The sequence below is a fragment of the Poecile atricapillus genome, chromosome 12 (genome assembly GCF_030490865.1).
Source record: "Poecile atricapillus isolate bPoeAtr1 chromosome 12, bPoeAtr1.hap1, whole genome shotgun sequence".
Classification (NCBI taxonomy): Eukaryota; Metazoa; Chordata; class Aves; order Passeriformes; family Paridae; genus Poecile; species Poecile atricapillus.
Genome location: NC_081260.1, coordinates 16574973 through 16600008, shown reverse-complemented (window position 1 = coordinate 16600008; position 25036 = coordinate 16574973). Strand labels below are relative to the sequence as shown.

The 25036-nt window shown below is 39.9% G+C and overlaps 1 protein-coding gene across 1 annotated transcript in view; it reads right to left on the bottom strand.

Moving 5' to 3' along the window:
• The window catches only part of KLHL4 (kelch like family member 4), a 73269-nt gene extending 51272 nt beyond the window's left edge, over positions 1–21997 (bottom strand). The window contains exon 1 of the mRNA XM_058848212.1: positions 21880–21997. The gene's annotated coding sequence lies outside the window, so the exon portion shown is untranslated. The remainder of the gene's footprint in view (positions 1–21879) is intronic.
• Positions 21998–25036: the final 3039 nt, after the last annotated feature.

The following is a 25036-nucleotide window of genomic DNA, read 5'->3' as shown; positions in this document are numbered from 1 at the left end:
TTGGCAGCAGGCAGGAGTGTTGCCACGGCAACCCATTATCTGAGGCTGTGTTACTGAACCTCCTGCCAGTTCACCCACAGTTGAATGCTGAAGGCAACCTTAGAGGCTATTGAATGTTCTGTCCTGGAACAGTTCAGCCAAAAATAGCCTGGGACTTGGGAACAGCAGCAGCTATCTGGGAAAAAGAGTGGGGAGAAAAGTTTTCCCTTTTAGAGGTGGATGAATGCACTCAGTCTTGGTAGTGAATTTCCATCCTCCTGCTTCAAGCATTGGGTGTTTCCTGGCGAGAGGAGGCGGCTCACAGACATTCTCAGTCTGAGGGATGGCCATGGGGTTTTGTTCTGGAGTTTGGGATGCTGTCATCCTCCTTTCTCCTGCACTGCTCTGGGTGGGGCTGGGAAGGGCTGTCCTGAGGGAAGGGCTCCCAGCCCCATCTCTCAGGGTGCCAAAAGTGCTGGGAGATGCTCTGTGAGTCTCATGTGCCACCACTCCACCGCTTCTGCCCAGATCTGTTTGTAAAATCAGCCAGCTGGTTCTAGTGAAGCATCCTCAGTCCAGCCAATTTTTAATATCTGCAGTCCTCAGTATCATCTGTTCATTCCTCCTTTTTTATTCACAAACAAGCACATTAAATTGTGCTTGTTCAATTAAAAAAAAACAAACACCAAAACCTCTAAAGATGTAGAATGAATTACATTACTTGTGCTCATACCCTTACAGGCAAAACTTTCACAGCTTTCTGTGTGTGTGTTTGTTATTTCTTGGGGAATATTTGTCTCAATTTTGGCATTCTGCTCTCCAGACTCCTGAGAAGTTAACCCAAACACCTCTCTGCATCATTCTGACTGCTTCCTAAACTGTTTCTTTGTATTTAGAAATACTTGTACTGTGATACACTTGTCAAAATGTTCTCAGAAAATAAGCCCCAACTAGAAGTGCCTGTCAAATAATACAAAACTGACAGTTTTAGTCAAATTAATGATGACTGATACCATTTGCCACAAGCATCAAAGCTTCCAGTAACATTTTCTTCCTGGCAACAAGCAAAACAATTTTTTTTACTTTTTTTTTTTAGTTGAATTACTTTTTTTTCCATTTGGTTTTATGAAATGAACAAGGTTGACTTCCTATTTACACAAATTCTTTGTTATTTATCTCATGATCTAGTTAAATGTGGTGCTGTTTAACAAAACTCCACACCCCTCATGACATGAAACTTTCTACTATTAACAAGCTGAAATATATATATGTATAATGTATATTATATAATGTGTGTATTAATACATTATGCATAGGATACATAGTTTCATATAAGTTTATATATAGAAATTTCCATATTTTAAAGTAACTTTGTGGGTGATCTGTAGGTGGAGGAGTAGTGCTGGGGATTTATCTTTCAAACCTATGCAGGATTATGGTTTAAGGCTGAGAGATTGCTGTTCTGGAGCTGAGACTGGGACAGAGGAGGCACCAAACAGGAATTACTGCGGAATTCCTGCTGGATTACAGGTGCTCTTTAACAGAAATTCAAACAAAACACTGGCTTTTGATGTGAAGGTATTGCAGTAGTGCAAGAGAGAGGAAATTTCATTGGATTTCACATTTTTAAATGCTTTGAAACAAGTGAAATGTGAATTCCACCTGGAGTTCATTGTCAATTTACTTCTGCTACATCGAGGCTACAAACCTTAGTGATGAGCACTCCTTGCAAAAATCGGGATATTTCCTCTGAGGAACTGAAGAGCAGATATATTTAATGTAGCTAAGTCAGTTTTAGATCCTTCTGCAGGAAAAATAAAAACCGGGGAGAGGGGAAAGTTCTGTTGTTTTGGGGGAATTTTTTCGAGCGTGTTCTGGAAGACACCATGAAAACAGAGCTTGTTACAGCCCCAAGGTCCTGAGCTACACCTCAGCTGAGCTCAGGGCTGGGGAGAGCAGCCAGATCCCCTCTGCTGCCGCAGGATTTTGGGGCTGCAGAGAGCTCCAGACCCCGTGAGGTTCTCTGGGTGTGGGCAGGCAGGAGCCCGAGCTCCCAGGGACAGCAGCTCCATCCCGGGATGGGAGGCTCAGGAGCAGGGCCAGAGCTGCTCCCAGCACCCAGGGCAGCTCCTGCTCACCCAGGGCAGCTCCTGCTCACCCAGGGGATCCTTTCTCTAAGGAAAACAGCCAAAACAGGAGCCAAGGGCTGCTCAAATCAGCCTTTTTTGGTTTGTTTTTTCCCCTTTTTTAAGCATAATTCTTCATAAAGCTTGTTTGGAGTGGCTCACCTGCCAGCCACAAGCTATTCCAAAAAACTTTTTGTTTTTCAGGAGGCTGGATTTAGGGATCCTCCTTGCTCCATTGGGCAGCGGGGGATCTAAGGGAGGGTGACAATCTGTGGTAAACTTGTCCTCCTTCAGCCTCTCTGAAGAGAGAAATTTTTTGTCTTAGAGAGGATCAATCCATGGAAAAATAAATGGAGTTGCTGTCCCATGGGAGCCAATACAAGCCTGCCAAAATCATAGCGAGTTTAATGCATGTATGGTAAAGTTAAATGTAAAAGTTAAATATAAAAATAAACCCCATCAGGTGTTTTATCCTTTCAAATTCGCTATTTCAGCTCCTGTAGCTCTGGATCCAGGGAAGGGGAAGGGGAAGGGGAAGGGGAAGGGGAAGGAAAGGAAAGGAAAGGAAAGGAAAGGAAAGGAAAGGAAAGGAAAGGAAAGGAAAGGAAAGGAAAGGAAAGGAAAGGAAAGGAAAGGAAAGGAAAGGAAAGGAAAGGAAAGGAAAGGAAAGGAAAGGAAAGGAAAGGAAAGGAAAGGAAAGGAAAGGAAAGGAAAGGAAAGGAAAGGAAAGGAAAGGAAAGGAAAGGAAAGGAAAGGAAAGGAAAGGAAAGGGAAAGGAAGGGAAAACCTCAGTGATTGTCATGTAGAAAAGAGCTTTCTCTGCGTTGGGGGTGAGCAAAATCCAGTCCTCCACACAGCCATGCCCCTGTCCATGGAATCAGGAACATGGAGCTGAGTCCTGTGCTCATGGACACTTTAACACATCCCATTCCTCACTAGGCAGCTCCTCGTTTTTGGAGCAACACAATGGAATTTTGGTGTTTCCCTGCTGAGCTGGGCCATATATGACACAGGGAGGCTTTCCAGGTGCAGTAGAGGCTTTTAGAGGAGAAAAAGGCTGAGGAAATCCTTCTTGCACACTAAAGCAGGTGGATTCTGTCTTGGTGTAACATTTGCACTTCATTATTTGAATAAATTAATGTTTTAAAGCAAATGCCCAAGGATATTGCAATTATTTTTGCAATTCATACATTTATTCAATGCCTATCAGAAAAGCTCCTGTTAAAGCCAGGAGGTAATCTGGGGTAAATGTCAATTACTGCTGGGTTACGTTAGGTCTATAGTGGATGCATTTTTAAGACATTTTAATATTTAACATTTGAAAACTTCGACTGCCAGATTTTTAATGATGCTGCTACTGGTTCAGCTGTTTCCATGTCTTCAAAAATTAAAAAACATTTCAATATTTAAAATAACTGTACTGCTCGTTTCAAGGCATATGTTCCTGCATATGTTTGTGGCTCTGTTTTTCTGAATGTGTAAGGTTTCTTGGCATATATTGGTATTTTATTCTGAACCTGGGGGAATTAATGTTTAGAGTCACTGTTTGAATTCATTTTGGGTTTGATTGTTAAGAGCTCCTCTGGGAGTCGGGGAAGGAATCCCAAGGAGGTATAAATGGAAACAAAGGTAGGAGAAGAAAGAAAGGCAGATGGTGGCAACAATGGCTTATCTTTTTTTAGATCATTGCTTTAGTACAAAGGAGACTGTCTTATAAATCCTTTATACACTCCACATTCATTTCCAGTGATAGAAATACCATATTTTCATATTCAAAATACATTTTGAGCCACGAAATTTAGCTAATAAAACCCCCTGAATTAATTAATGCAACGAAAAGCCTCTCATTGTCTTGTGGTGGACTGAGCATCTCAAATTCCATGGGTCTGCAAATTAAACTGGGAGTTTTTCTGCACCAGCAGAAAACTGGTGATGCCTTTGAGAGATCTTAGATTATTTTTGTTATTTCTTTATTTTTCGTGACTTGCTGTTCAATTTATTCTGTTTCTGTGTTTGAAATATGTGTTTTTTTCTTTCCCAAAGGAGCAATAGTTAACAGGCTCAGAAAGGAATCAGTTAAGAATGTCTAATGGTGAAGTTGTAGGCACTGAATGAACTGGTTTGGTTTTCCCCTGGCTCCAGTATTCAGGCACTTGTTAAATTTTGGTCAGTAGTACTAAATCAAATGTTAACCATGTCACATTTAACAAAAACCAAATTATCAGTACACTTTACAATTTGTATAATAAATATTTCCACATTATTCTCCAAGCAACCTGTCATGGAATGATTGCTCTGAAGAGAAAGTGCCCTGTATTTATTTCAGCAGGGATTTTTTTTTCTTTTCAAGTCTCTCCAGAGCGAAATTAAAATTTAGCACATGCACATTTAGCAAAAATATTTTCATGTCAGTGTGTCACTCAACACTTCTTCCCTGTTATCCATGAACTTTATTTTTTTTTCCAAGTCACATCTCTGGATAAAAGGCAAAATCTCAGCTTTTAGCATTCAGCAAACAGACCTCAGCTTTATTTTTGCATAAAATGAATGAATTCCATTTTCCACAAGTGCATCTCTATTCTGACAGGCAGCAACGCTGTAGCTTTGTGGGTTACTTTTTTTCCCAGGTTCAATCAAAGGAACTCATTCCTGAAGTTGATATAGAGTGGAAATTAATACAAAGCATGTCCATTTCCTATTAAATGTGTTATTCTGGCAGAGGAATATTTTCATCTCTAGATCGCAGCAGAAATAATTAAAATTCAAGGCATTAATTATACTTTAATTAAACCAAGCCATATTTCATAGGATTGTTTTGGCAGTATAAAAGTCTGTCTCCTCAACAGCTCATGAGGTGCTTATGACAAATTATAAAGGCACTGAAGCCAAGTAGAATTGTTCCAGTCAATTAAGTGTGTCTGTGAAGGGATGGCTACACTATGTAAAGAGGGAAAAATATAGTGGTATTTTAAGGTTTTCCAGACTTACAATATTGAATTGGTTCTTTTTTTTTTTTTTCTCTCCATGCAGTTTTAAGAAGTCCATTGGTTTTGGTTTGGCCAGTAATTCTATTAACCTGTTAGACAGTAATGACACATCCACTGATCTGTTCATTTAGATTTCTCTGGATGACATGGCTCAAAATGCTGCTTCTCTGAATGAGAAAACGAGTTTAAAAGCAGAGAATGTGCTAAAACTTATGGCAAACAATGCTTTGAAACTTAGTGGGCCTCTAGTTTATTCTTCTTTGTCTTTGTTTTCTCCCTAAATATTTTTGCACTCAAATGTAGATGTGATCTATAAACGTGTGTGATTTTATGATTAGAGTTGAAATTGTAAATTTTTTTATATCCTCAAAAATTGTGGGATTTTTTTTTGCAGGAGGACAGGTTTTGGGAGGATTTTTTTTATTATTATTATTATTTTATTTTATTTTATTTTCCAGAATGTAGGCAGTTGTTAACTGCAAAGTTTTTTATTCCTGTGGGCCACATTACACAGCAGGCAGCCAATTTTCTGTAACTGGGAGGAGTGCAAGGCAGTCACAGGTACAGCAGCTTCCACACTCCTTACCTCCATGCTTTAAAGCCTACAATTTGGTGAGAAAAAGACATAAATACATGCATTAACTGCTCAGATTTGTACTCTCTTTAACTGGTTTTGATGTTTGTTTTTTAAAGCCTCCTGTACTCTTTGCTGTACAAATAGCAGAGGGCACAGTGAGCACACCTGGATGAGGCTGCTGAGGATTTTAGGCAGCAGTGCAGCATTTTACATCTTTTCCACAGGGTTAATTAACTGTAGGCAAGACCTGGGACCTGGCAGCTATCTGACTTCTCCCTCCACTGAAATTAGTGAGGTAAGCAATTAAATCTCATGGGACTACTCAAGGGAATGGCTTTCTCTTGCACAGCAAAGAGATTCTGTGTTACCCAGGCAAACAATAAAATGGACAGGTGATAGAAAAATGTGTGAAGTGTGCAGAGTATTGACAAGGTATTGATCAGCTCATGCTTGAAAATCTGTTAGAAGAATATATTTAACTTTAGTAAATAGGAATAAGTCTCTGAATCAGCATGGAGCTGTTGGGGTATGTCCAGCTTATTTCACATTTCTCTTTCTCTGTGGTGACAGGGAAGTTGCTGAGCTCAGTTTGTTGTAAATGGCTCTGTCAATCCTGTGGATGGTGCTTCCTCTAAAGGAGCTTTCCATGGGAAACAGAACTGGCCACTGCCGAAGGTGTTTCTTGTCAAATCGGCGTGGATATTTTGTAACTCAATATAAAATGATTTTAAAGGCATGTCAGCCACATTTACAGCCTGCTATAACTGTGGGGACTGTTCAAGCTCCAGCTGAATTTAATCTTTAGTGCATGAGCAGGTCCAGGTTGGATCCACATCAGGGATCCCACCAGAATAAATCCTGGGAGTAAACTGAGCCACAAAAAGGACACGTGGCTTAGCAGGGTGTTTGTCACAGCTCACTAAAGCCTTCCTGTTCTTCAAACTCCCAAGAAATTCCTAATTAGCATTTGTATACAAGTTCGTTATAGACCTTGCGTGGCGTATGGCGATGACAGCAGGGGGATTTGCACAGTGCTGCTCAGTAATATGAATGATCCCACATTATTTCATTGTAATCTTTCATAAGAGTCTCAGTTATTTCCCAAGTTTCTCATACCTGGCAGTACTTAATGAGTAAGTCTTGGCTGTGTTCAATGGAACTGAGCTTTTTAAGTGGAAATTGCACGAAAGATGCAAATTGAAGTAGAGCTTTGGATTCTGATATGCTTTCTTTTTTTTTCTTTTTTTTTTTTCATGAACCTGCCATGTTGTTGAACTTTGATTCAGTCCTTTTATATGAGACTCTTATTCTTAGTTTAGGAAAAAAAAAAATCTATTTTTACGTTTAGAAGGAATTGATTAGCTAAGAAAGGTCAAGATATGCTTCTCAAATTGATCAATGATTTAACCTGTTGTATTTTCTGCAATTATACAGCATGGAAATGTCATTATATTACATCATGTAAACACCTTCTAAAGTGTCCTTCCATTGTGCTTTGCTAATTTAAGTACAGTTAGTGAACATTTAGGATCATAAGAATCATTAAGGTTGGAAAAGGCCTCCAAGGCTGAATCCAACCTTTAAACACCCACAAAACCATATTGTGAAGGGCCACATTTACTCGTTTTTGAGCACCTCCAGGGGTGGTGACTCCACCACTGTCCTGGTCAGCCTGTTCAATGTTTAACCACTCTTTTAGTGAAGGAATTTCTCCTAATACCCAGCCTGGCAGATGTGGAGAAGATCCTGCTGGGGGCCTCGCTGCCTCCTTTGGCACTTGGGGCCCTGGGATTGCCCAGGAGGTCAGAGCTGGTGCTGAGAGCACCAAGGTTGTGGGGCAGAGCCCTGGATGGGATCTCATTCAGTTGAGAGCTGGACTTGATGAGCCCTGTGGGTCCCTTCCAGCTCAGAATATTCTGGGATTTAATGCATTGACTGCCCGAGCTGCGGGAGGCCTGGTGCCACTGACCCCGAGCAGTCTGGATCTGATGGTGGAACCATCTCACGGCACCACACAGCCCTCCCTGGGGTCATGGCTCTCCATCAGGCTCAGAACAGCACAGAGTGGCTCCTCACACCCAGGGCAATGCTCTGACCACTCTGTGTTGTGAGAAAAGCAGGCACAAATTCTGCTTTTCCCATTCCAGTCTCATCTCTAATGGGACAGTTTCTGGGTACTGTAGCTACCAATGTCGGTACCAGACTCTTCCTCCCTGGAGGTCAGGTTAAAAATCACCCAGTTTGAAAGTCCTGGATAGGGAAAATTCTCATAAATTCTGAAATACTACTAGAGAGAAAATCGAAATGCACGGCCTGGTTGAATAGAAGAGTTTTGAGCAGAGCTTTTGAATCATGAAGGGTAATTACAGGGGTGAACATTTAAGTCTCATATTTGCGGCTTAATAAAATATTGCTTTCTGAAACTCTTTACCAGAGTTCTCAGAACTGCTTCTCTGCTGGAGATAGCTCCATGTTTATCCCTGACTTCTAATATTTTTTTTCTTTAATTCTGTTGCCTGTAGCGTGAAAACAGACTTTGTGGATTAATTTAGTTCTAGGCTGCTTTTCCTACTCAAGTCCTGTTCTGTTTCCCCTTCAAACTCTTAAATCTCCTGTTTAAATCATGTACTGAACACAGAACTTCCCACGAAAGAAAATGTTCAAGGTTGCTGTTGGAGGCAATGTGAAATACTGAAGGGTTAAAGGGGAATCCTCTAAAAGGAAGAGTAGAGATGTGTTTGAGTGGTTTGGCCACGTGCAGAGAGATAAAAGGCTGGTTTAGAGTGAAAGCCTTTCCAACACGTGGGAGAGTGTGTTAGCAGGACTGCAGTGCCTCCTTGGAAATGACTCAGAGCTGTTTCTGTTTAATTAGGCAGGAGAGCTGTGACCCAGTCATGGCATGTGCCTTACAATAACAGGAGTTTGGAGCAAATTGCAGTGAATGTTAGAGCTGCTGCAGAAGGGAAAGCCAAGCAGAAATTTGAAATTATTTCTTTTCTTTAATTAGAAAATAGGTTTCTTTCCCTTTCTTCTTATAATGTATAAATCATTACTATTTCTTATTTCATTATTTCAGCCCTTTCCTCCCCCATTGGAACTGCTGTCCCTGGTTGCTTTGCTTCCTGGCCAAAGATAAAACTGCCTGTGAAGTCAGCAAAGCCTGTTAAACAAGCTGTCAAAACACAAATTGTTTCATACCTTGGAGCTCAGTAAGGAAGCCAATTTTATCCAACTTAAAAATGAAAGTCTTTCAGTGTCACCTTGTTGGAAAACCTGGAGATAGACTGCACAGAGCTGCTGCTCATCATGATGCACCTGTAGGCGATCCAATTTCTGTAAAGAATTGTGGAGGAAGCATCACAGTCACAGCAAAACTGCCATGACAAAAGGCAGGGTTGTTTTTCTTCAGGAGCAGGTTTTAAATTAAAATGAAAAGATTGTAAATGGGGCTCCTGGTGTTAGAGAAGGATTTGGGTAGATCCGTGTCAGACATCCTTCGATGTGGTTGAGAAGCCTGAGTTTCAGATATGTGAGAAAATAGCACCTTGAGTGAAAACTCGAGTACTTCAGAGCAAGTGTTTGACTTGCTATCTTGGCAGTTCTAGCAAGGGCTCTCTTCTGAAGTCTGACTAAAGGCAGCTTTTTATTTGATGAGGGTTTCATGTTAATTCAATTACATCTGTAATTGCATTCTGCTTGCACACATGACGGTGTGGGAGCTGACTGAAAGGTACAAGAATTAAATGCTGGTTGTGAGTAGAGGCAGCAGGTTTTATATTATTTTTATATTTATATTTCAGTAGGAATATCTTCATCTTAAAGCTAAAAGCTCTTGCCATCAGTTTTACCTAAAATTGCAGCTAGTGGAACTTAACCCTGTTCACATGAAAGTCAAGGCCCAAACTGAGAATATTGTTCTTATTTAGATATTTGATTCAAGAAGGTTTGCTTAAATGCCTCCAAGCCAGAGAATATTAACACAGAAACAGAGAATATTAACACAGAAACAGAGAATATTAACAAAAGGCACTTTTAAAATAACCAATAGCAAAAGCACTATCACTTTGTGATAACTCTACCAGTCTGTCTTTGCTGCAGCACTAATGAGTACTGACAGCTTAGAAAAGATCTAATTATAGAGCAGGGATTCCTTGCAGAAGTTTTCACATTTTTAAATGCAAATAATATCATCTGGGGTAAAAAAGCAAAGGGTAATGGTTTATTCAAAACAAATGTCTAAATAGAAGTTGACATTGATGTTTAGAAAAGATATTTAAAAGGAAAGAAACTTGCTGTTGACTGCTCATGGGAATGTCAGGAGAGAGAAAGGGACAAAGCTGGAAAAGAAATAATGAGTGTTAACCCTTAAGAGGAGAGCAACTCAACTTTCTAGAACATCCCAGAACAAAAGCCATTCTAGCTGGGTTTGGCTATTCTAAGATGTTCCCAAAATCCCTCCATAGCGAATTAATAGTCCCATATGTGGCATCATAGCACTGAAAACATCTCTCTTTGTAGTTCTAAAATGTATCTAGGTGCCAGTATTAACTGTCATTAAAACATGGCACCTTTTCCAGAATATTTTTCAAGGAAAGACCTAGGTAGGCTTTTTTATTTTATTTTTTTTTAACCAGCAGGATCTGATTCAAGATGGGATTGGCTATGGAAATACATTTATCTGATGTTGCATCTGAGGTGGGAAGAATTAATAGTGTGACTGATGAGCAGCACTGAAAGTTTTATCTTTGCTCTACAACCAGAGGAGCCAAGCTACAACTCCTCATTTCCCTTGTTTCTTATCTGCTCTCATCTGTCATGCATCACAGCTCCTGATTGATTACTCATTTTATCCATACATTAAGCATGCACACAAGCACCAATAATTATTGAATCTCTCTGTTTGCAGCTCCTGCTGCCTGTCTGTAAGTGTCTCACAGGATATTTCCTGATCTGCTCATCCTCTTGTGATATGTGATGAGAAGGAAGGTACTTAAGAGGAAAAATAATTGGTTAAAGTGCAAAATGAGGTAGAAGTGCAAGCTCATCTTTAACCTTGAGGGAATTTATTAGTAGTTACACAAGGCTTGGAGGTTGGAACTTTGCTGTCCAGCATATTTATAACATCTGGGATTAAGATTTGAGTTATGAATTGTTAACATTTCCAGATGATGCCGAGCAGCAGATTATCACACTCAGGCCCTGGCAGTGATGAATTGTAGATTTGAACAAAAAGTCAGCAAAGTTCAGGAACTGGGCAATAAAAAGGCCCCTGAGATTCAGTACAGAAAAATGTCCAATTATGCCCTGGTGGAATGATGGGCTCTGGGTCATGGCCAAGAGTGAGATCCTGGGTTATGATTGTAACCTCATGGAAATATAAAATTATGCATCTCCCTCCCAAAAAAAAAAATAAAGTAACTCTGAGGGTGATTTGCTTTGCTGTTGCAGGATTTGCTGATATCTGATTGTGGTCACTGAGGGGAGAATGACATTTGGGGTGTCCCAAAGGTGCTCTCCCAGTGGCACACCCTGCTCTGCAGTCCCTCACTGCTCTGTGGACTCAAATACAACCAGAGCTATCAGCAGGCCAGCCTAAAACAGATGAAAAAAAAAAATGTAAGAACAGAAGGAAACAGGCAAGTCTTACAATTCTGTCTAATTTCAGACTGAATTTATGGAGTGAAAAGAAGAACTCACACCAGATTTCTCTGTGCAGAGCTATTGGTTTAACAACCAAAAAAAAAAAATCCAGCACATGTTGAATTCTTGTATAAAAAATGGACCTTGTGGAACTGAAATCCCTGGGTGTACGCCATCTACATCTTATAAATGCACACTGGCAAAAAAAAAATAATTAGATTGAGCATAAGGATTTATGCACAACCTCAATAATATATATTAAAGCAAGGAATGAATTATTTGTAACTTAAACAAACCCACAAAGCACAGCAAAGGAAATATCACAGATTTCTTTATTTTTTTTTTTAAATCATTCCCTCCTTGACTCCAGAAATAGCCTTTATATTTCATTTTCTAGTTATATTGACATTGTTCCAGCCAACAAACCCAAATGATATGGAAGGATGGCAAATGGAATCGCTTGGAGCACTAATGGAAGAATTCCTGTTATTTTTTATGCCTTTCAGCTGAGTTCAAAGATTAGTGCTGTAAGCACAGCTAAAATGTATCAAGTGGTAGAAAATTAATTATGAATGTACTTTAAGTCGAGGCTGTTAAACTTCAGTAGTTTTTAATGTAGAACAAACAGTAATGAAAATTATTATCATTATAGATGCTGACAAAAGAAAAGCCACTGAAGGACCCAAACAGAGTCATGGCTGTGACACATTTTCATGGGTTTGTCTGAGAAAATGAGAGCCTTTTGTTGCTTTTCAGGAACAGAAACCCCTTGGTCCCCCCATGGAGCTAAAAGCAGATAGGATTTTAGAGCAGAGGATTTTAGACCCTGAGAGCTTCTGAAGTTCCATTTAGTTTTTAGTTTAGTTTCTGAGCATCATCTGTGGTTTGTATGCTAATCAGCCTTGGTCAAACCCCTCAGGGCTGAGATTTTATTGATCCTCCTGACAGATGTCCTGTACTCTAGGGTGAATTGCTGCTTAAGCAATAAATACTTTAAAAAATATATTCCCCACAGTCAGGGAAGAGTGATTAAGACAAAAAAGCTTGACTGCTATTGTCAGAATTTGCAAGCATTTGTTGCTATGGCTGTAATTAAAATCCTGAATGAAAATCAAGCTTTTAGGCCAACTTGTGCCATCCATAAAAAAAAAAAAAAAAAACAACCAAATACCAATTTATTCCCAAAAATTGTCTTCAGCACATTTTGTTGTTTATCAAAACAAATACTCATGTAAATACTGTCTTGATTTTGTTAATTATATTCCCACCAATACACCAGAGACTATTCTTTCAGAATATTAATTTCTTTATGTAAATTAGGAAGGAGAGTTAGAAATAATGCTGCTGTTGCAAACCATTTATCTGTTCTGTGGTGTAAAGAGATCCAATTTCAGCTGATTGCAGGATGATAATTGTGGTTACTGTTGTCAGTAGATTTTTTAGAGGGGAATAGGGTTTGTAGCTTGTGCCTTGCAGGACTAGTATTCTCAAATGGAAAATTTTTTATGGACCCTGCTCAAGAAATAATTGAAATTTTCAGTCAGAACCAATTCCCATTCTTGCTTCCAGCAGCCCTGTGCTCACAGGATCATTATTGTGCTTGTCATGCCATTTCTCATTCACCAGACACAAAGTTTTTAGATTTTTTCATACCAAAACATGGTCCAGGGAACAGGATTTTTGCTCTCTAATAAATAGTTTTTGTTCCAGCGCTGGGGCTCTCTGTGGCTGTTCGTGGGCATATGGGCTGGCATTTATTTAGCCCATCAGATTTTCAACAGTGAGGGAACTATTCCAAGATCAAGGGTGAATAGTGCACAATAGGTTGTAGAGAAGATGTTTGCCAGGTTTGTACTTTGTTCTGCCACAATGGTGAGGTTTGCTGTAAAAGACTTTGGCACAAAATCTGTCCAATGAAACTTTTCTGTTTGAAGTGTCTGTGTTACAGATCAGTTTGGGAATAACTATGAAGCTGCTTAGAAAAAATAAAAAAACTGGAGGAAGGAGAAAATTCTCCCAAGCAAGCTGTCAGGAAACTGCTGTGCAGCCTTAGGGAGAAGGAGTTTAGGCAGCAATGACTGTCAGAAGCACAAAGAAACACGAGCTGCTGCACAGGAGCATCTTCTCCTTGGATTCCAAAGCAGCCCAGGCTGGGGGAGCTGCAGAACCCTGCCAGCTCCACACAGACAGAGCTGCTTTGGGGAAAAGGTCCCCAAGGGACAGGGTGAGGTTCAGGCTGTTGCTGTGTGGATGCCTCACATCCTTTGCCAAGGTGAGGGCACAGCTGGGTGTGTTTGCAGCACCAGCAGCAGAGCAGGGATGGGTTGGATCTCCCAGGCAGGAGCTGCTCACAGAGCCTGGAGCGCAGCACATGGGGCTGTGAGCTCAGCAGAGCCCAGGCAGGAATCCTGTGGGATGGGGATGAGCTCTGGGCTGGGATGGGCTGGGCTGGGCTGGGCTGGGCTGGGCTGGGCTGGGCTGGGCTGGGATGGGATGGGCTGGGCTGGGCTGGGCTGGGCTGGGCTGGGCTGGGCTGGGCTGGGCTGGGCTGGGCTGGGCTGGGCTGGGCTGGGCTGGGCTGGGCTGGGATGGGCTGGGATGGGCTGGGATGGGATGGGATGGGATGGGATGGGATGGGATGGGATGGGATGGGATGGGATGGGATGGGATGGGATGGGATGGGATGGGATGGGATGGGATGGGATGGGATGGGATGGGACGGGACGGGACAGGACGAGCCATGGGACAGCCAGTAATGGTTTCACAAATGTGCTGCCATGCCCTGAGTCTGCTTGTGTGGCACAAAGACATCAAATTTTCTGTTTCTAAACAATCAGTGTTCCAAACCCTTTAAACATGAGCTAACCCTTTCCCTGTTACATCACAATACCCATAACAAACCTACCGGTACCTCTTAAAACAGAGTTAGGACATTTACAAAGGTCTGCTGTGATTTAATGCTTCCCTCAGCAGGAGCAGCACTGGCAGTCAATTAAAATGCTGAAGGAGAAATTAAGTGAAGGAGCAGATGAAACAAGCAGATGAAAGACAAGTAATTATTTCTTATCTAGGAAATACTTCTTCAAACAAAATAGGTTTGAAAGAAGCATCACTGAGATGTTTACTTGGAGAGAAAATTATTCCTTAAATGACTGATTTCGTATTTCTTAGATTTTCAAATAAGGCCTCCAACTGTTTGATTCCTCCAGGAAGCTAATTCTCCTTCAGCAATTCAGTAAAGGAACCAGCAAAATCATTTTCAGTGTCTATTTAAGCAATATAGAACCTAAATCTTTTTTATGAAGATGTTGCCAAACACTAAACTATAACAAGGAAGTAAATTTCATATAAACTCTCTTCGTTCTACTCTTTTGGGGAACAAGAAAGCTCAGTTATATTTTTATCATTTTTCAGTTGCTGTAACTTTTGTCTGACTTTGAATGCATAGAGCTAATGGCTTAAAAAAGCAGCTTTATGATGAGAATAAGTATCCAGGATCCAGGGGTAATTGTTCCTAACTTGCTGTTAAAGCATGCAGTGACTTTAGTAGGTTACATCATGGCATGTCTTATGTATTCAGTCTTGTCTAGAAGGAGGTTTTATGTTACTGGAAATGGAGACACAGTGGTTTTATTTCCTATGTTTTCCAGTTTTACCAGTTCTGTCCAGTTCGTGTTCTGTCCTTAAGTGCAAGTCTTGAAGATGTTTGTCACCAAATAAATGAGCTCCTGTCCTTTGTGTAGGTAGAGATCTCAACATGTGCACAGCTTTTCTGGTGCATTAAGGTCATATTCAAAAATTATTTTAAGTTGGTGGATTAAAAAATATCGATCATCAAACTATATCAGCAACATTAAATTCGTTTCCATGGCCTTTCTTTTTCCTGACCTTCTCAAATAATACTCCAAAATGCATTAGGATTTAAAGGAATTCAACTTTAAGCTTTTCGTGATCACGTGTTTACTATTTTTAGACAAATATTCAAGTTAGGCTTCAGAACTTAATTTCTGAAATAAGTTATTTGAAGCATGACCTGAGTTTACTTCCATGTATGAATATTATATGAAAGGATTAAGACTAGCCTTTGGAATCCTAGTTCTCGTACAAGACACCATTCCTTTTCTCAGGCAGCTTTGATCTGCTATTCTTTAAAACCAGGCAGATTTGCCTTTCTTTAGTAGAGGTTTTGTACTGGATATCTACTTAGGAAACTAAGTGATATATTCAAATTCTTAATTAACACTTAGTGAAAGACTCTAATCCATACAAGATGAATAAACATCCAAATATGAATAACTTAGAATAACTCATCATAATAATAATAATAAACTCAGAATAACTGAGTAAAAGATGAATAATACAAGCTGTGCTGCAAACGATAAAAATGTTGCTGTCAGCAAAGAAACAGAATTTCTGAAAAAGTACTGAAACCATGTTTGAAAAAAAGCCTCCAGATACATTCTAGGGTTATATAAGAATTACTTCTTATGTCTTTTCTACCTCTGTTCAACTTCAGAGTGGTTCTTCCTCCCAAGACTGTCCCAGTTCGCAGCTCATTGCCAATCACTCCACATTCAATTCAGCCACACCAAATGTGGTCAGGGGTTTGTAAAACTGTCAAAGGGACAGAAAACGTGGCATTTCTGTCCTGGCTCTACTCCTCTGCAAACTGCTTGTCCCCACTGAGGAGCAGCTGGAAAGGAGGCAGGAAAACAGAGAAAGGAGTAAATTGCAAGCTGTGACAGCACCACAGCCAGGCACGCCTGGGGAAGTGGTGTCCTGAGGGATTTGGGATGATAAAGTTCTGAGCCAGTGCAGGGGAAAGAGTTTGTGCAAAGTCTGAATGAACAGCAGTAAGTGGGACTTGAGAAAAAAGGAAATAGTTTAAGCAGATAGGGAAAAAGAAATAAATAGATTCATCCTTATGATTTTCACCCCACAAGGTGACGGAACGTGTTTAACCCAAGCCCCACTGAACAGACACGTACAGAAAATGAAAAAACACTTTGCTGACTTATTGACAGATGGATCAAGTCAACATTCAAAAGTGACATATGGAAAAAGTTCTAGTTTTTTTAAAAGATACTTTTTCCTTATGCATTCCAAAGCAAGAATGGAAATCAGGACAGGATCTAATATCTCACATTTCTTGCAGAGTTTCTCCTCACAGGTGCAAAAGTCCTCGCAGCCACCACAGATTATTTGTTTGCTCTGAACCATTACCTCTGCCTGTCAGTGCTGCCTGCTTTCTGACCTAAGCACACAGTTTGCCTGCTGGATTACAGGAGTAGCTTCAATCCTCTCCTGGTATCTCCAGGGACTTTCTGTGCGTGGTGTCAGCTCTCACAAGCTGATAACGGTGTCACAAATTCTTTCCCATTTTGATGTAGTGTAATACAAGCTGTTGTACAAGTCTTCATGTCTCAAGCTTTTCGATACAGTACATTTATTTTGTAATTCTAAGAGTTCTCAGACACCAAAATGAACCAGACAAGTGTTGACAGCATGAACAGTCGGCACAGGGAAAAAAAAAGCACAAACTGGAACAGAGAGTCCTGGAATTGTAATTACAGTTTTTAGTATTTGATTTTTTTTTTAAAAAAAATACATTTTTATAAAGTTAAGATCCTTAAATCCCTTAAACTAAAAGCTGAAAATTATCTGCACTGCAGTTTGCTTTTCTCTTTGGATTTTGCTGGGTTTGGGAGGCACTGGCATTCCTTTGTAGCTCATCCTGTCTGACAGCAAAGCCACACCAAATCCTCGTGGGCCAGGCTGGCTGTGGGAGTCACAAACTGCTTTACTCCCCAAAACACATGGCCTGAGGTAGTTCAAAGAACAGGGAGAACATTTCCTTCTGCTAGAAAGGTGATATTTTCAAGCTGTGGATGTGTCTGGATCATGAACAGACACAATTCTCCATTCCTCATGTGATCCCACACTGCTTCCTCTGGAGGACTCCAAACCAGGTAGACTGTTGGTTCCCAATTCTTATGCTTGGGAAAGTATGAATAAGTAGAAAAAAAATACTTCAATCTTCTCATAGCAAACAGTCTTTTCCCTAATATTGGTAAATGTGTGCCAATGATTATTAAATGTTACTAATTGAGAATCCCATATGGAAGTATTTATTGGAAAATCGTCTTTCTGCTCTTATTTTATAAGTCTTTGTACATCTGCTTTTATGAAAATTTAATTTTAACTATCATTTCATAGTTGACCCTGCCTCTAGCAGGAAGCTTGAGCTAGATGGGCTGGGACCTTCAGAGGACGTTCCCAGCCTGAATTATTCCATGCTTCTAAAATGCTACACGTGAAATTGCAAAGATCCACGAAGCAGAGGTGATAATCCAGGTTCAACCCAAGGAAAAGACCCCACAGAATTGCTGCAATTAATGGGATTTATCCCTTTCTCAGTGACTTTAGAATCCACCTATTTATGAATAATGGTAAATTTATAGAGTAAAATTTACAAAGAGCCTTAGAAATGCTGTAACCTTTAATTATGCTTTGTTTACTGCTTTTATTTGCATTGATCCAGCCATCTTTAGCTGGAGTTACAGAGTGAAACCTCCCCACTCTCAGTTCAGAGAGCAAGGCAGCCATCTGAGATTTCCTAGAGTTCCACCAGAGCCGAGCAGACGGCTGCCTGGAGACGCTGCCTTTTTTCCCGGTGCATATTTTTGCAGGTTATTTTTAGTGCAGATATTTGTGGCGAGCGCTCCAGAGTGTTTGGGAGAAGGTGCTAAGCTGCATTTGCATGCAGGGAGCGGCAGCAGCTCTGGCCAGGCTCTGCTGCTGTGGCAGATGTGTGTCCATGAGCTGCAGGAGGGAAGGGATGGGGATTCCAGCTCTTCCATCCCGCTGACCTTGCTCAGCGAGCCTCGTCTGCGCCGTGTTATCCCAACCATCACCCACTTGGCTCTGGTTGTAAATAGAATGTGACACACAGACTTTGATGGAGCTGATCTCCCCTTCTGGGTATTTACACTCCAGTCTGTGGGCTAAATTTGGGGACCTTTCTGTCTGAAAATTCTCCACAGAGGATATACAATGAGGGAGAGGATAAAAACCACCACTAAAACTCCTCCAAGGGATGGTGTTCCTTGATATTACTATTCCTTGGACATTTTCCATGTAATTTATAGTATCTTCAGCTAGCTAATGGAACAGAACTGACACTGTCTTAATATTTGACAAGCTAATTATCCCACATGTAGTAAACAAGGTTTTATGTAAAGACTTCACATTTTCTTAAGTGAAACAGAAGCAGACAGCCCTGTTCCTTTTCTGAGCAAAACAGTCAAGTGTTGCACACTTCACATTATGCAGTTTTATTTTTGATGTTGTAGTCAAGTAATTAAATCCTGCCTTATCTGGTTGACTTGAAGACTCATTGCATCAACCTTTGGAGTTCTGCTGCTGAACACGTTTGTGGCCACAAGGATTATTCTGTCCAGATATGTTCTGTGGCCATGTGGGTAATGAAAACTTCTAAAAATAATTTATAAATGTATAATAATTTCCTAATAGCTATGTATTTTCACATATATATGATAAAGATGACTCACCTTGTCTGTGCCCTACAGTAAATTGGTTTTTGTTCTCTAAAATGGGCATCTGTGGATTCAGCTGTTTCACATATCCTGGCATCACTGCCTATTTTTATCTTCTGTATTTACAGAGAATGTAGCTGACCCCATATAGCCTGAAATCAATTATGTCTCATCAGAAGAGACAGAGAGTTAAGGAGCTTTTCTTTGCATGGCTGTAGCTGTGTTAACAAGCAGTTTCTAAATGGAAAATGGTCAATTCCTCAAAAGTTATTAGTTCTTGTTTTCCTGCCCCAGAGCATGCTCCTGTGAGTACAGAATACTTATTAGACATGGTTTGTAAAAATCCCACTTAAAATGATGCATTATCTTGCTCTATGCAGACTTTTCTGAGGTGTGTTTTTTCTTTGGTAAGTTTTTTACACTGTGAGTGAAGGCAATATCTTCTCGTTGCAGCCTGAAATTGTTCAGATTTTAACAAAAATAGTTAAATTTCTTGATTCTAGGATTAAAAAGCAATAAATATATTGGCTGCTTTTCAGTAGATGGAATGATATGTCTACCAATACTTAATGATAGAAATCATGAACTGCTTTAAAAAAAATTAAAATAACCAGACAGGTTGTTCTATAATTGAATCTAAATCTTCTGGATATCCATGCAATATTTACAGGAAGAACAAGGGGATTGCAAACTTCCTCCTCCCTGTGATATTCCCACACTTATTCTCCCAATGTGCTCCAGTGGGGATCAGCTCTTCTGCATAAACAAATCAGGCAAGAGCAGTGCTTTTTATTGATGCTGCCAGCAAGGTGGTGGAGGCTTTTGGAATGAGCTCTCCTAAAGAAATCTCTCGGAACTGATCTCTCACTTCATGCAGGCGTATGTGCAGTCAGCTGTCATCCCTACCTACAGAGCTTTAGTGTACCCAGTGCTTAAAAAAGGGGTAGAACTGTCTAATTATATAGAGAAGTCATGAATCTCGGAAGCAATTGGGTTATTTTCTTCATGTATTCAGCTTCTCCCCTATTTTAACTCCTTTTTCACTGCCAAGCCACTTGACTTATCTGATAAAAAATAAAAAGCGCAGTATGAGAATTGCTTCAGCATCCTTTTCATGCATCCTTTTCATTCACCACACTGCTATGACACGTCTTGGCATCATTTGCTGAATCTGAGCCTCAGAGCAGCCCTTGAGGCAGGGCTGGGGGCTCTCAGCTCTGCTCCTCAGCTGCCTCAGGATGTATTCCAGAGCCAGGAGTGCCCAGCCCAGCACGGAGCATCTGCTCCTGGCAGCATCTCTGTGTGCCCAGAGCTCCAGCCACACACAGCTGGAGCTCCTCCCTGTCCTCCCGGTGTTGCAAAGGGAAGCACAGTCAATTACAGACATCAAAACAAAGCCAAGAATGTCTTTATTGCTGTGAATATCTGAGGATATCTTTAATGCTGCCTGATGTGATCGCACATCCCGACTGATCTGTGTCATTTCTTTGCCCTTTTTCAGCCAATCTAAGTTGAAAATCCTTCTGCACTTGTGCCCCACTCTTCAGTTCTGTTGCATTCTCACTATTTTACTGTCAAATTTCTCAGCATCAGCCACGGTCATTTGCTCATTCTTGTTGTTACCAAGCTTTATGAATGAGGGACCTTTCAGCTGTTTTTTCCTCACCGAGGAGATGCTTTGTAAGATCCACTTCCTCTGCTCATTTACAATAAACTAAAGCCTACTTCAGAGGTGTGGTAAGCACTGAGGCATGTGAGTACACTGTCTAGTGGAATCCTTTTGGATGAAGTCATTTCTTTATCTACATTATAAATTAAGGAAGTGGTGAGGAACACATGCTACTGTAGTTTAAAACAGAAAGTAGTGTGAGGGAAAAGATAATGGAGAGTGAACAATGGAGACAGGGGAGCAGACAGACAGACAAAGCACCCAGTTGAGTGCAAGATTGCAATCATGCTGATTATTTTCCTCCTGTACTTCTTCTTCCTGGCTTGTTTTTTTTTGGTTTTTTTTTTCATATGCTCTTAAAACCATTCATTGTAGGACATATCCACTTTGCCTGGCTTCACGAGCCTTCTGAGTGCCATTCACAACAGCAAGTCTAATTTGCTTGTCCTAAATCACCCTCTGGAGGGACCTCTCTGTTCTGCTGAAGCACCTAGAGAGGATTGTTTCATATTATTGGTATCTGGAATTAGTGTGCATATTCCATATAATGCACCTCCATCTCTTTCCTGCTGTGTTTTCAGATAAGCATGGAAAGCATCTGTCAAAACTAGGGAATTGCTACAATTTCAGTAAGATTTTATTGAATAGGAACTCAAGGATATTGGAATTCAAATGAAAATGCAACACTAATTGCAGCAGTTATGATTTCTAATATTATTTTCTTTACCTTTGAGAAAGTTGTTTGGGGTTTTTCAGTCAATGTGGAGAACATAAGATACGGCTGAAGGAAGGATTGTTAGTATATCCCTTTGTGCAAGGACTTACTGTTCTGTTCATTTGAGCAATATTATTATTATTATTATTATTATAAAAACATCAAGAATCAAACTTTAATAAGCATCTATTTTGTCTTGACTCATGCAAGCGCCTTTATTACCTGCAACGACGGAATTCTTGAGATTCAGTGCCTGCACACTCGAGTATTTCAAGGTTAAAAATGCAGAGCTCAGAACACCAACTCTTTTCCTGTCCCTTCATGGTTGCATTTGATGTTTCCTCACTGCATGGGCTCCCAGAAGTGCTGCTCCAGCCCTGGCAGGCTCAGAGGTGACACTCCTCCCAGAGCTGTGCTCTGTCCCTCTGAGATTCCTAAAAGATTTTGGCTGAATCGTTGGCATTTCTGTGCGGGCTGTCAAAAGCCCCAAAGGCAGCGGTTACAGCATTTCTCAGATGTATTGTTTCCGTGATAAGCTCATGGCTTTCCTATGAGTTACTCCAAAGGCTCAAATAATAAACATGCAAACGATGTGTCAAGATAAGACCCAAATTAAGCTTTTTATCCTACCTTGAAGAAGCTCCAATTGGAAGTAGCCAACTTTCAGATAATGGCACAATGCTGCAAAAGGATCTTGACTTGTGGAAGGCTTTAAAATAATAGAACAAGCAGCACACGGGGCTTTGTTTTCTCACATTTCAGTGACAGATTATTTCAGAGAACTCTCTAGCCCATTTCCTATTTCCTTTGGCCTTGGCCTGCTGAGTAATATTTGCATTTTTCCCTACAACATATCTCCTCTCTGGACGGAAGCTCCTGATAAGTGTTTTCCGTTGAACTTCCTTCAGCATCCACATTAAACAACGCCTTTGCCAGGGACCATTTCCTGAGGCCTCCACTTTGTGCTGCTCAGCAGCATCCAGGTCGTGCCTGTCCTCTGCCACGGCGTGGAACTCGGCACTGCAGGACATTCCCCAGTCCCTAAATATCATTATCACAAAAATCTCTCCAGATATCAAAACTCTCCTGGAAATTCTAGAAATGTTTCCTACAGGGTGATTGCAAAGGTGAGAGGGAACGGTTCTGGAGAGTTGGAGCTAAGAAGTAAAAATTCTGGAGAGTTAGAGCTGGACTTTGAGGGGGTTTTGTGAGCTAAGGATGTCCTTTGAGGAGCAAGATCCAGGTACAATATTATGAATTTTCAGCCCTGGTGTTGGTAGGCGATTAGAATCGTAGGAGACCAGAGAACACGACAAGGTGAATTATAGTGAGACTCTTTGATAGCAGCTTTCATCTACTTTACAGAATAATATTCAGCAATATACCCCTTTCCAGCCTGCTAAAACATTTATCTGTTTCAGCCCATTTTCCTCTGACTCAATGGTTTTAATAACATTTCAGTTATAACAATTAAGATTCAGGTATTTTCATACAAGTTTAAGCGGCAGCTAATGATTTATTAGAGTTTTACTGTGAAGATAAAGTTGCTAAGTGAGCTGTATTCACGTTGAAATTAACTTCAAATTTAAAAATCTCTTAAAGCAATCCTTTCAAGGTGGCATATAAAAGGTTGCCCTTTAAGCTGGCACATAAAAATTTCTTTAATTTCTCTTCAAATCATTCTTTATAAATAATCCTAAGGTAAATCTGGCCTGTACTATAATATTCACCCAAAAGACCTATCTTGAAAAGCTATTTTTTTCTAAAAATGAAGTAATGCCTACAGAGTAACTTTTTTCTTCTTCTAAATTTCTCCTTTGCTAAAAATTGCAAGCAAATGCAAATTTGTTCAATGCATTTCTCCATGTACTGTACAAGTATTGCAGTGTCTCAATGAATTTGATTATAAAACCTGCACCATTTTTCCCTACAGGAAAAAAAAAAAAAAAAAAGAAACATATCCTCTTTTAAATGTGCTCCTTGAGTGCATTTTTCATACAAGAGTTTTACAAAGAATTACCCCCAGTGTAATGTATTTTTGCTCATGTACTGATGCCCATATTCCCTCAAAGTCTTGTGAAAACTGATAAAAAAATATGTAGTGCTGCTTTACCAAGAATAATTTTTAAATCTTAGTAATTTATCTTGAGAGAGTCCACGATCAATATCATACAGCACTGTGAGCCTGCTGCTTTATTATCCTTTTTATCCAAGTGTGGAGAGATAAAATATTGATTTTTGTTTGCTGTGTGTGCTGTAAAAACAAAGGAGAAATGTCATTTTTGAATGCCAAGGTTATATGAGTATTGTTTTATTGATTTTAAATAAAATAAAAGTTATGTAAGGCAATAGTTGACATTGGTTTGGGGAAAAAAATAAATGCCATTGAAATAAATTTTAAAAAAGCCAAGCAATACCTTTAAAAATAATTTATGGCAAGTTCATCTCCCCAGCTGAGCTTTCAAAAATTGTTTTGCCATTGGATTCAGAGTAGTGTAGTATAGATAATACTGCACAAACTTTAAATAAGGGTTGACAATACGAAAAAGGAACAGTACAGCTCTTTATTTTGGTGATTTCCTACTTGTGGGGGTTTTTATTGTGATGACCCAATGCATTGTAACTGACTCCTCTAAGAAAAAAATTGAGGGATTTCATATTTTCTCTGTTTTTCTCTATTATTAATAATTTATTCAAAGGTGGTTTTTTTATTTATTTTCTCATTGAAGTAAATTTTCTTCATTTCAGAATTGCCATTTGTTTAAATCTGTGGTGTCTTGTAGGACTAAACTTGAATTTTAACACAGGAGGAAGGAAGCCACCTGCTGCTGAGAGATAGAAAATAGAGTTTGCTGTAACTCAGGGACAGCCTTTGATTAGAGAAAAAGTACAGGGAGAAATTCCATATTTAAATGCATTTGGAATTGAATTTGTGATGCTGTGCTAAAGGAACCACAGGATTTGCTGTGCTCTCCAAGCACAACCATGCACTGAACTGCAGTCAGACCTTAACCTTTAAAAAAAAGGAAGGATTTTTAGAGACCTTTAGTTCTGAATTTGTGTTTTGCTCCTTTTCTCTTTAACTGTGCACTCCTGAAATGTCACACACTTTTAAATTACTGGTGAGGATTTTCTGTAACCCCAAAATGCCAAGAATTTAGCTGCTTTTACTATGAAAGTGCTGTGAAACGTCAAGAATTGGAAATGTGGGTGGAGATTCTAAAATATATCATTTTATATATAGTTTCCATATATAGTGATATATATATATAACTGCTTAGTGATCCTCAAATTCTCAATTTCTTGCATATTTTTATAAATGTATGGAGTAAAAAACCTTTGTAGAAATGCCCCAACAGACTCTGAAATAGGCAGATTTGAGAAGTCAGATAAAATAACCCCAAACCTGTTCATTTCTTTCAAGTTTTGCTGACCATATGCTTTCTGCCCAGAAAATTCTGGTCATCTACTGAGTTTTTCAAACTAACTTACAACTAACTTTTGGTGATCAAAACCCCTCAGTGTGTCAGCTGGGTAGGAATTAGCATCTGCCATCTGTCTTCAGGGGGATCCTTATCATGGGGGAAAGAATTCCTGTGTGTGCTTTGGCAAATGCAATAGGATTTCATTCCTTTTTAGCAGTTCTTGGGAACAGGAGAACCCAAAAGGTGTCAGGAATGTGGGAAAGAGAGCTCGAGATAATCAGTGAATAGAGAAGAGAGTGTATTTGTAATGTTTAGGTTGTCTCTTTTGTTGAAACACTAAATGAAAATTTTATCTTGGCAAA